This window comes from Haemaphysalis longicornis, unplaced genomic scaffold, assembly GCF_048455015.1.
Source record: "Haemaphysalis longicornis isolate Haplotype H1 unplaced genomic scaffold, Haemaphysalis longicornis Haplotype H1 scaffold_14, whole genome shotgun sequence".
Classification (NCBI taxonomy): domain Eukaryota; kingdom Metazoa; phylum Arthropoda; class Arachnida; order Ixodida; family Ixodidae; genus Haemaphysalis; species Haemaphysalis longicornis.
Window position 1 is genome coordinate 29378552 of NW_027526245.1, and position 8415 is coordinate 29386966.

An 8415-nucleotide genomic window follows, 5' to 3' on the forward strand; every position below is an offset into this window, starting at 1 on the left:
AGAAGGCAAACAGCACCCGTTCGTGTTCTGCGTGTTTCTATTCCTGGGTGCTGTTTTGCTCGCGCTTCCGTTTTTTTTTCTAAAAAGGACATATTCGAAGGGACGCCTGACAACCAGCTGACCTATTGAATACAGGAATAAGGGCGAGTGATTCATTTGCAACCGCCAACAACATTCTATGTTCATCATCATCACCAGCCTGCTCAGGTTCACTGCAGGACAAAGGCCTCTCCCATTGACCTCCAGCCGCTCCGGTCCTGAGCTGATCTAGCTGACCCCCGAAATTCCGGGATGAAATATTCCCTCCATCGTGCAGTCGGCCTTCCCCTTCTTCTAGACCCATTTCTTGGTATCGACTCTGTCACCATAATTGTCCACCTGCTGTCGGTCAGTCTCACTACATGGCCAGGCCAAGTCCATTTTTTTTCTTTATTTCAAATATGGCATCGTCAACTCTAGTTTCTTCTCTGATCCAGATACTTCGTTTCTTGCCCCTGAGTGCCATTCCTAACATTATTCGTTCCAATGCCCGTTGAGCACACCTACGTTTGCATTCTTGTAGTTTAGCTACCTCTGGCACTCAAAAGGAAAATATACAATCAGTGCATACTGCCGGTAATAACATTCAATGTTACTGGTACTTACACACCAGCCTGCTTCGCAACTTGGTACGCAAGTTGCGAAGCGCGTTACGGAAGAGTGGAGCTTGATCCAGGCATACCCGGTGTCAAATTCCAAACAACTAAAAATACTGGCCCTTGAAAGAAATAACCAACTGTAGAAATATTTTAAAACGGAGTTCAGCCATGTGCGACCAGCCGCGGTGGCTAAGTGGGTAAGGCATTGAGCTGCTGAGCCCAAGGTCGCGGGTTCGATTCCCGGCCACGGCGGCCGCTTTTCTGATGAAGGCGAAAAGCAAAAACGCCCGTGTGTACGAGATTTCGGTGCACGTTAAAGATCCCTATGTGGTCAAAATTAATCCGGAGCCCTCTACTACGGCGCGCCTCATCGCCTGCGTTGCGTCGGCGCGTTAAACCCTACAATCAATCAAACAATCACCCATGTGCGAAAAACGAAAAACACTTTTATCACTCGTTTTCTGCCAGCTTATCTGCCCTTGTGACAGCCGTGCTGGTGAGCAACTACACATCCGGCAAAGAAAACAACGCGCAAAGGCTAGTGCGCATCATCGCACCAAAATTGTTGAATGTTCGTGCCGAGAACAGCCTTACTGAAAATGCCGTAAGTTTCTTCCGATGCTATACAGCCTGCCATAAAGGAGACCCGAGTCCACTGGCCACCTGTAAAATCCTACATCCTTACGGAATATAGGTATAAGCTGCTATGCCCTTTTGAAACTGCCATACAGACATCAGACCTTTTTCAAGAAATGAGTGCAGCCTACTTGACTCGTGCTTTCATTCTGACGTTTGCCTCCGAACCTTGCATTTACCGGCCGGTATGTAAATACCGAATGCAAAGGCCTTCACGTGCATTAAAGACCTTTTAACGATAGTCACGTTCCACTCAAGAAGACACTGCACTCACGTTTTCCGAAATAGAGCGGAGAACACGGCTCTCCAGCCGCCTGTTATTGGGGCTCCTAGCGGGAAAACTGGCCTCACATGTGTCCCACGCCACAGTAGAAAAACAAGTGCTCTTGTGCTGGGTTATTCCAGGGTTAGCCATGCATAAAAGGCGCAAGGGCAAACGCTACGTCGCGCTGGCTTCTTTATTTTATTCAAACAACATTTATTTTTTTTCGTTTCTGGTCCGCATTTGCTGTTGCAAGCTGTGAGGCACAATTCGTTCCTGCGTGTTTGCATACTACACCGACATTTTCCCGCTAAGCCGCATGGTCTTTCCGATAAAAGTGCTGTTGAGCGCTTGCTGTGCTTAGGCTGTCTTTGTTATTCAGTGTTTTACCTTCATTGGAAGTGGCGGTGGACCAGGCGACCACGCTCAGGCTTATAGATCAGCGAATTTCGACAAAAACACGGCCGGTATTCTCACCACCATTCTGCGTTGCACCACAACAATTAACTGGGTAATAATAGTAGTGTGTTAATATTGATTGACACAAGGGCACCTATGAGCAAAAAACGGACAAGACAATATTAGGTGGTCCTTGGATATGCTAGGTTTGTACTTAAAACTTTAATGGGATGAGTTTGGTAAATGCTGTATATATGGGTGTGGAGTCCCCGTAGTCTAGAACATGAAGATTCTCGTGTTGTCGGATGAAGGGGACTACGGTTAAGATGTGGCGACGCCTGGAACCTCAGAGCGTGCGGCGCTCGCCGTGCTCCCTGTGTGCACAAAACAGCCATAAAAACCTCCCTGGCTCAGGGCGTCGGAGTTCACGCCAACTACGAAATGCTTTTTAAGAATTTTATTTCTGGAATATTAGTTATGTCGGAAATATTAGTATAAATTATTAGTTAAGACATTAGTTTGTTAACATTGCTTCTCATCAGAACAGTGAAAGGTGCAGTCGAATGTTGTATGCACAGATTTTAGGGACGTGTCTTTTTCTGGCATTATTCAATAATGTACAATGAAATAACACGTGGAAAACGAAGACCATTCTCCCGATACTTGTCGCAAAGTGGTGAAAGTGTGCCGTTCAAAGTATACCCGTTCGTGCCGTGAGTGCGGTCTATTCGTAGTCTGTGAATGGGTACTGTGGGAATCTTTCTTGTTTTCCAGTGAGTTATTTACCTATGTATGTTTTTATTAGTGTATTTTGTAGTATGATACTTTGTTTCATTCTTACTGCAATAGTTTGCAGAGCATCCATTGTACGTTTTATGTCCAGATGTGAGACTAGAGGTTCATACGCACCAGTGCACATAGCAGGCGCCCCAGCATACTGGTCGGCGACTTCGTTTCCCCATATGCTGCTCTACCCTGGCACACAGCGGCATATTTACCGGCATATTTATTAGCGGCATATTTAAAGCATCGGCTGACATTATCTTCCAGATGAGTCCATTTAAGACAGCGTTTACTTGGTTTTCCCAAGTGTAATACCACCACAACACTAAGAGTCTCGTATTTTCCTTCCTGTGGTGTGCTCTGCTGGAACTAAAATTACGTACGTTTCTCCTGCAGACGTTCTAGTTTTTGCGTTCGGTGTGTTTGTACCAGTGAAGTTGAAACCATGTGTTAATCAACCAGATTTGGGGAAAATCCCCAAAATTGAGTAAGTTTCTACGAATGAAGGTTTGAAATCCACCTCAATGAAGCCGTACCGCTACTATGGAAACCTGTACAGCTTTGCCAGAGACTTTGCAGGCGTAGAAAAGTTCGTGCTGGACCAGGATTCGAACCCGCGACCACAGATTAACCGGAGTAGTCGGTCTACCGAGTGAGCTAACCAGGAGTCTAGCAGTTTGTTCCGCGAGAGCGAATTGATCAACAACTCGAAGTGATGGGCAGGTGTTAATCGACAAGCGGTGGTCAGGGATTCGAATCCTGGACCAGGACGAATTTGTCTTCAACTGCGAAGCTTCTGAGAAAGCTGTTGCGGTTTCCTTTGTAGCCGTACGGCTGCATTGAGGTGGATGTCAAACATTCCTTCGTTGAAACCATGTGCGGCGCGTGAGCTAACAAAAGAAGTCTTTGAGGCGTCTCTGTAAACGGCTGTGGGAATACGTGTGTTTTAAGTTTAGAAAGTGCTGTAAATGAAGTTCTCCCAGTGTATTTCGTTTGTCGATTTATCTAGAAGATACATCACGAGACACTGAAAACAGGTCCCGAGGAGCAAGGAGGTCGGGGGGGGGGGGGGCAGTTCTATATTAGCCGTTCTCTGAGACACCGAGTTTCTGTGCCTGTGCGCTCATTCACAAGGGTGAATGCCTAAAGAGATTCCCGGACGACGCGTCCGTCTTGATAGAATAAGATGGATGATTACTGAATGATGCTATCTTGAGGGCATACATTATTGCTGTATATGAGCGCTCGTGCTCTAAGCACCGCTGATCACACTCAACTGAACCTTTCGATGGGGTTTGTTCGAAAGTCTGCGGACGCAAGGCGCAGCCCAAACTGCACAAGTGGATCTAATAATTTTAAGACTGTTCAGTGGAGAATCTATATACAACACTTCTATACTTTCAGAGCGAACTCACCAAGCTGTTGAAGAGACGCAGAAAACACGTTTTATGTACTACGTATAACTGTTGGGTGTGGAGTTTCTGTATGTCTATTGCCTTGATTTATTTATTTTTCAGTTGTTTTATATACGGAATGAACGTAAGCTTATCGTCTAGGACAACACGAATAAAGTTATGCTGCTTTTTACCCGAAAGGTCACACCACGCAGAAAAATAGGATTCTGCCTCATGACACGAAGCCTGGAGAACAGAACCCAGGTGCTCCTTCCGGGTTCCACCTTAAAGCCATTCTCATGAGCTCACTTGGCCCGCTCGTTCACACCCAGTTAGACCTTCCGCTCACCTGTACAGAGGTTACAGGATTGATAGCTGATTCGGATATCATCTACGTAGACAGCGTATAAAATACTGGGTAGCGGTTCTTTTTAAGTTCATTTTGACGATGAAAGGTGTGGTATGGTACCGCACCCGGGGCGCCCGTTTTTTTATGTTTATTTTTAAATGTTTTTTGTTTGTTATGTTTGTTAATGTTTTTAGTGTTTATGTGCGCGTGTGTGAGGGCGTGCTTTCATGTTTGTGTGTGTGTAAGTGTTTGTGTGTGTAGGCGTGTTTGTGCGCGTGAGTGAGTTTGGGTGTGCGTCCTGGCGTGTGTGTGTGCGTGCGTATGTGCCTGCGGGCGTCCGGGCGTGTGTGCGTGCGTATGTGTGTCCATGTGAGTGCGTGCGTGTGCGTGCGTTCGTGCGTCCGGTTACGTGCGTGCGTGTGTGCATGCGTGTATGTGTGTTAGCGCGCGCGTGCTCGTGCGTGCGTGCGTGTGTGCGTGCGTGTGTGCGTGCGTGCGTCCATGTGCGCGCGTGCGTGAGTGTGTGTGCGTGCGCGCGTGTGCGTGTTTGTGCGTGAGTGCGGGCGTGCGTGTGTGCATGCGTGTATGTGTGTGAGAGCGCGCGCTCGTGCGTGCGTGCGTGTGTGCGTGCGTGTGTGCGTGCATGTGTGCGTGCGTGCGTCCATGTGCGCGCGTGCGTGAGTGTGTGTGCGTGCGCGCGTGTGCGTGTTTGTGCGTGAGTGCGGGCGTGCGTGCGTGTGTCCGTGTGTGTGCGTGTGCGCGTGTGCGCTTGTGCGCGTGTGTGTGGGCGTGTGTGCGTGCGTGTGTGCGTGCATGTTTGTGAGTGCGTGCGTGCATGTGTCTGTATATGTGTGTGTTTGCGCACGGGTGTGTGCGCGTGCTGCGTGTGTACGTGTTTGTGCGTGCGTGCATCTGTGTGTGTGCGTGTGTTTGCGTGCGTGCGTGTGTGGGCGTGCGAGCGTCTGTGCGCGTGTGTGCGCGTGGGCGTGTCTGCGTGCGTGCGTGCGTGTGTGTGTGTGTGCGTGTGTGTGTGCACGCGTGTGTGAGCGTACGTGTGTTCATGTGCGTGCGTGAGTGCGTCCATGTGCGTGCGTGAGTGCGTAAATGTGTGCGTGTGTATGCGTGTGTGTTTGCCTGCATGCGTGCGTCCGTGTGCGTACGCGCGTGTGTGCGTGCGTGTGTGTGCGTCCGTGTGTGTGCGTGCATGCGTCCGTGTGCGTGCGGGTGTGTGCCTGCGTGCGCGTGTGCCCATGTGCGACAGGTGGTCACATGACTGTTTTGTACTAACCTAAGTCGGTTGGCCACTGCGGCTAATCAGTGACCTTCTGTGGGAAAATTGACAGGCCATCCTCTCTCTCAAATTGTGACCTTCCTTTGTGGGCGGGGTTGGCAATAAAACTGAGGAGTTTGATGTTTTTTGGAGAGAGGGGTCTCCCGCTTGATGCAGCACTTGCCCATTCTCGTTTTTGCGATCGTGACGTTGAGAGTTGTAAATACTTTGTGTAAATAGGTGGTACGTACTGCACCACTGCTTCGAGCAGCTCAACGTTCGCTATGTGCCTTCGACAGCCATAACTTTATCTGATCATCTCTCCCGCATGAGACGACCGATCCCTGGGTCACTTCTTATTTTAACTTGAGTGGACGTAGGCAACCACGAAATGACGGCTACATAGAAAGGGTGCGCTGCGCCTCGCCCAGTGTGTTCGCAACTTTATTGTCTCGCTGACTTGTATGCACGTTATAAATAGGCCATTTCACCTCGTTCCAATCTGCACATTCTTTTTGCTCAAAAGGCACGACGGCGACAGGCCCTGCTACCGGACCGGCACACAGTGCTCACTGCGGTATATACTGTTCTCTACAATTATTAGTTCGGCAGGCCTGTTTCGTCTTGCTCTTTTAGTACTAGAAAATCTGTCACTCATACACGTTTAACTACAAACGTACTGGACCCGCTAACGCAGTTCGAAAATTAAAGCAGTCCGAAAAAAGTACCAGAGTGTAACATTTTATCGCATGTTTAATACATGACTCGTGTTTTACTACTCAGCAAAACTCGGGTGCAATTGGCTTAAATATTGCAAATGTGTCTAATATTACAGTGGCGACGCGGTGAATCGCGCTAGCGACGCGGTCCATCCCGCTCGATGACCAGCTTGCAGAAGTGCCAGAACGTGAGATCGTGCAGACCTTGGTATGATCACCCATGATCCGAGTGTCAGACACTCGCGATGAGATGCCAGTGTGGTCGCTCTTCGCCGGTAAGGATCGAACTGATCTCCAATGAGTCTTTCCACTGTGCCATCCTGCACTTACTTGTACAGCCTTGCTTGTACAGCCGTGACTTGTACAGCCTTGTTTTCTTGCTGCGTCACACGGGCTATCTCTGTAGTAGTAAACGAAGGTCGCGACAACGCTTCAAACAACAGCATATCGCCTGGTGGCCATGGTTCATCGATGCATTCCGGCAGTGGTAGTCGCTTCAACGCGTCTGCGTTCTGGTGGTTCTTGCCATGCCTGTACACAATATCGTTGTCATGTGCCGCTAATTTGATGCACCATCTGGACATGCGTGGGGAAAGGACTTGAGCCGTTGGTTTCCCTGGTCCCAGTATGCCAAGCAGCGGTTGATGATCCATGACGAAAGTTACCCTTCTTCCTGCAATATATTTGTTGAACTTGTGAGCAGCAAACACTATAGCGAGACCTTCTCTGTCCAACCGAGCCTAATTTTGTACTGCCGGCCCTAGTGTCCTAAATGCAATAACGATTGGTGCCTCTATATCCCGGTCATCACGTTGAGACATAACAGCTCCTATGCCGTATGGCGAAACGTCGCATGAGACAAGAAGCTCTTTCTGTTCATCGTAGTGCCAGTACGGTGTGCATGAGAAGCAATTTCTTAAGTTGATCAAGTGCTTCTTGGTGCTGAGTCTCCCATCTCCACGTAGCGTCCTTTTGGAGGATCTGGTAGAAACAACTGGCTCTTCAACTCGGTTCTTCAAGAATCTGTCGTAGAACGCCAGAATCCGGAGAAATGACTGAAGCGCTTGCTTGCACTTGCAGTCTCGCGCTGGTGCCTCAGTGATGGCTCAAACTTTGTCTTCGCTGGTGTGAACGCCATTTGTGTCGGTTCGGTGTCCCAGAATAGAAACCTGCCTCACAGCAACAGAGCACTTCATTTTGCCGAGGCGAAGGTTGTATTTGCGCAGCCTTTTGACAACTTCCAGTCTGGCGACATGTTCCTCGGCGTTATTTTCCACTGATGATGACAACATCTAAGTACGCACCAACGCCTGTGATCCCAGACACCATAGCATCCTTGAAGCGCTGAAAAATGGCTGGAGCTGCTGAGATTCCAAAAGGCAACCGTTCCACTTTGTAAAGTCTTTTCGGCGTGTTCAGGGTCAACAGCTCGGCTGTCTCTGGCGTTGCGTGAAGTTGCTGGTAAGCCTGTGCTAAATCCAGTCCGCTGGAAACATTGCCTACCCTCAAGTGGCTGAGGACCTCATCTGTTGTGGGAAGCGGGTAATCTGCCTTCATCGATGCCAGATTCACTGTACAGCGGTAGTCGCCGCATATTCGCAATGAGCCGTCTTTCGTCCGCACGAGCACGAGAGGCGTTGCCCAGTTTGAATGTGGCGTAGGCTCGATTATGCCTTGAGGTTGAAGTCGATCCAGTTCAGCCCCTACAGGCGAACGCAGCGCGAAAGAAACTGGCCCTGCCTTTAGAAACTTCGGCTTCGCTCCTTCAACAAGTCCGAGTTGCACGGCAGGACCGATGTGTCCTGAGATTTCCTCATTGAAGACAGACTAGTACTTGTTCAGGAGCTTGGAAACAAGTTGGTCGTCTGTTACGTCATTGATGCCGGTTAGCTGTATGCCCAAATGAGGAAACCAGTTTGGTCCGAGGAGATCCCTCGATTATCACAAGTGGTTATGTCAAAGTCT

At 49.1% G+C, this 8415-nt stretch overlaps 1 protein-coding gene across 2 annotated transcripts in view; it reads right to left on the reverse strand.

Annotated features, from left to right (window-relative positions):
* LOC144165219 (monocarboxylate transporter 12-like) overlaps positions 1-1646 on the reverse strand; it is a 58903-nt gene extending 57257 nt beyond the window's left edge. For both annotated transcript variants that reach the window (XR_013321413.1, XM_077695335.1), the window contains exon 1: positions 1549-1646. The gene's annotated coding sequence lies outside the window, so the exon portion shown is untranslated. The remainder of the gene's footprint in view (positions 1-1548) is intronic.
* Positions 1647-8415: the final 6769 nt, after the last annotated feature.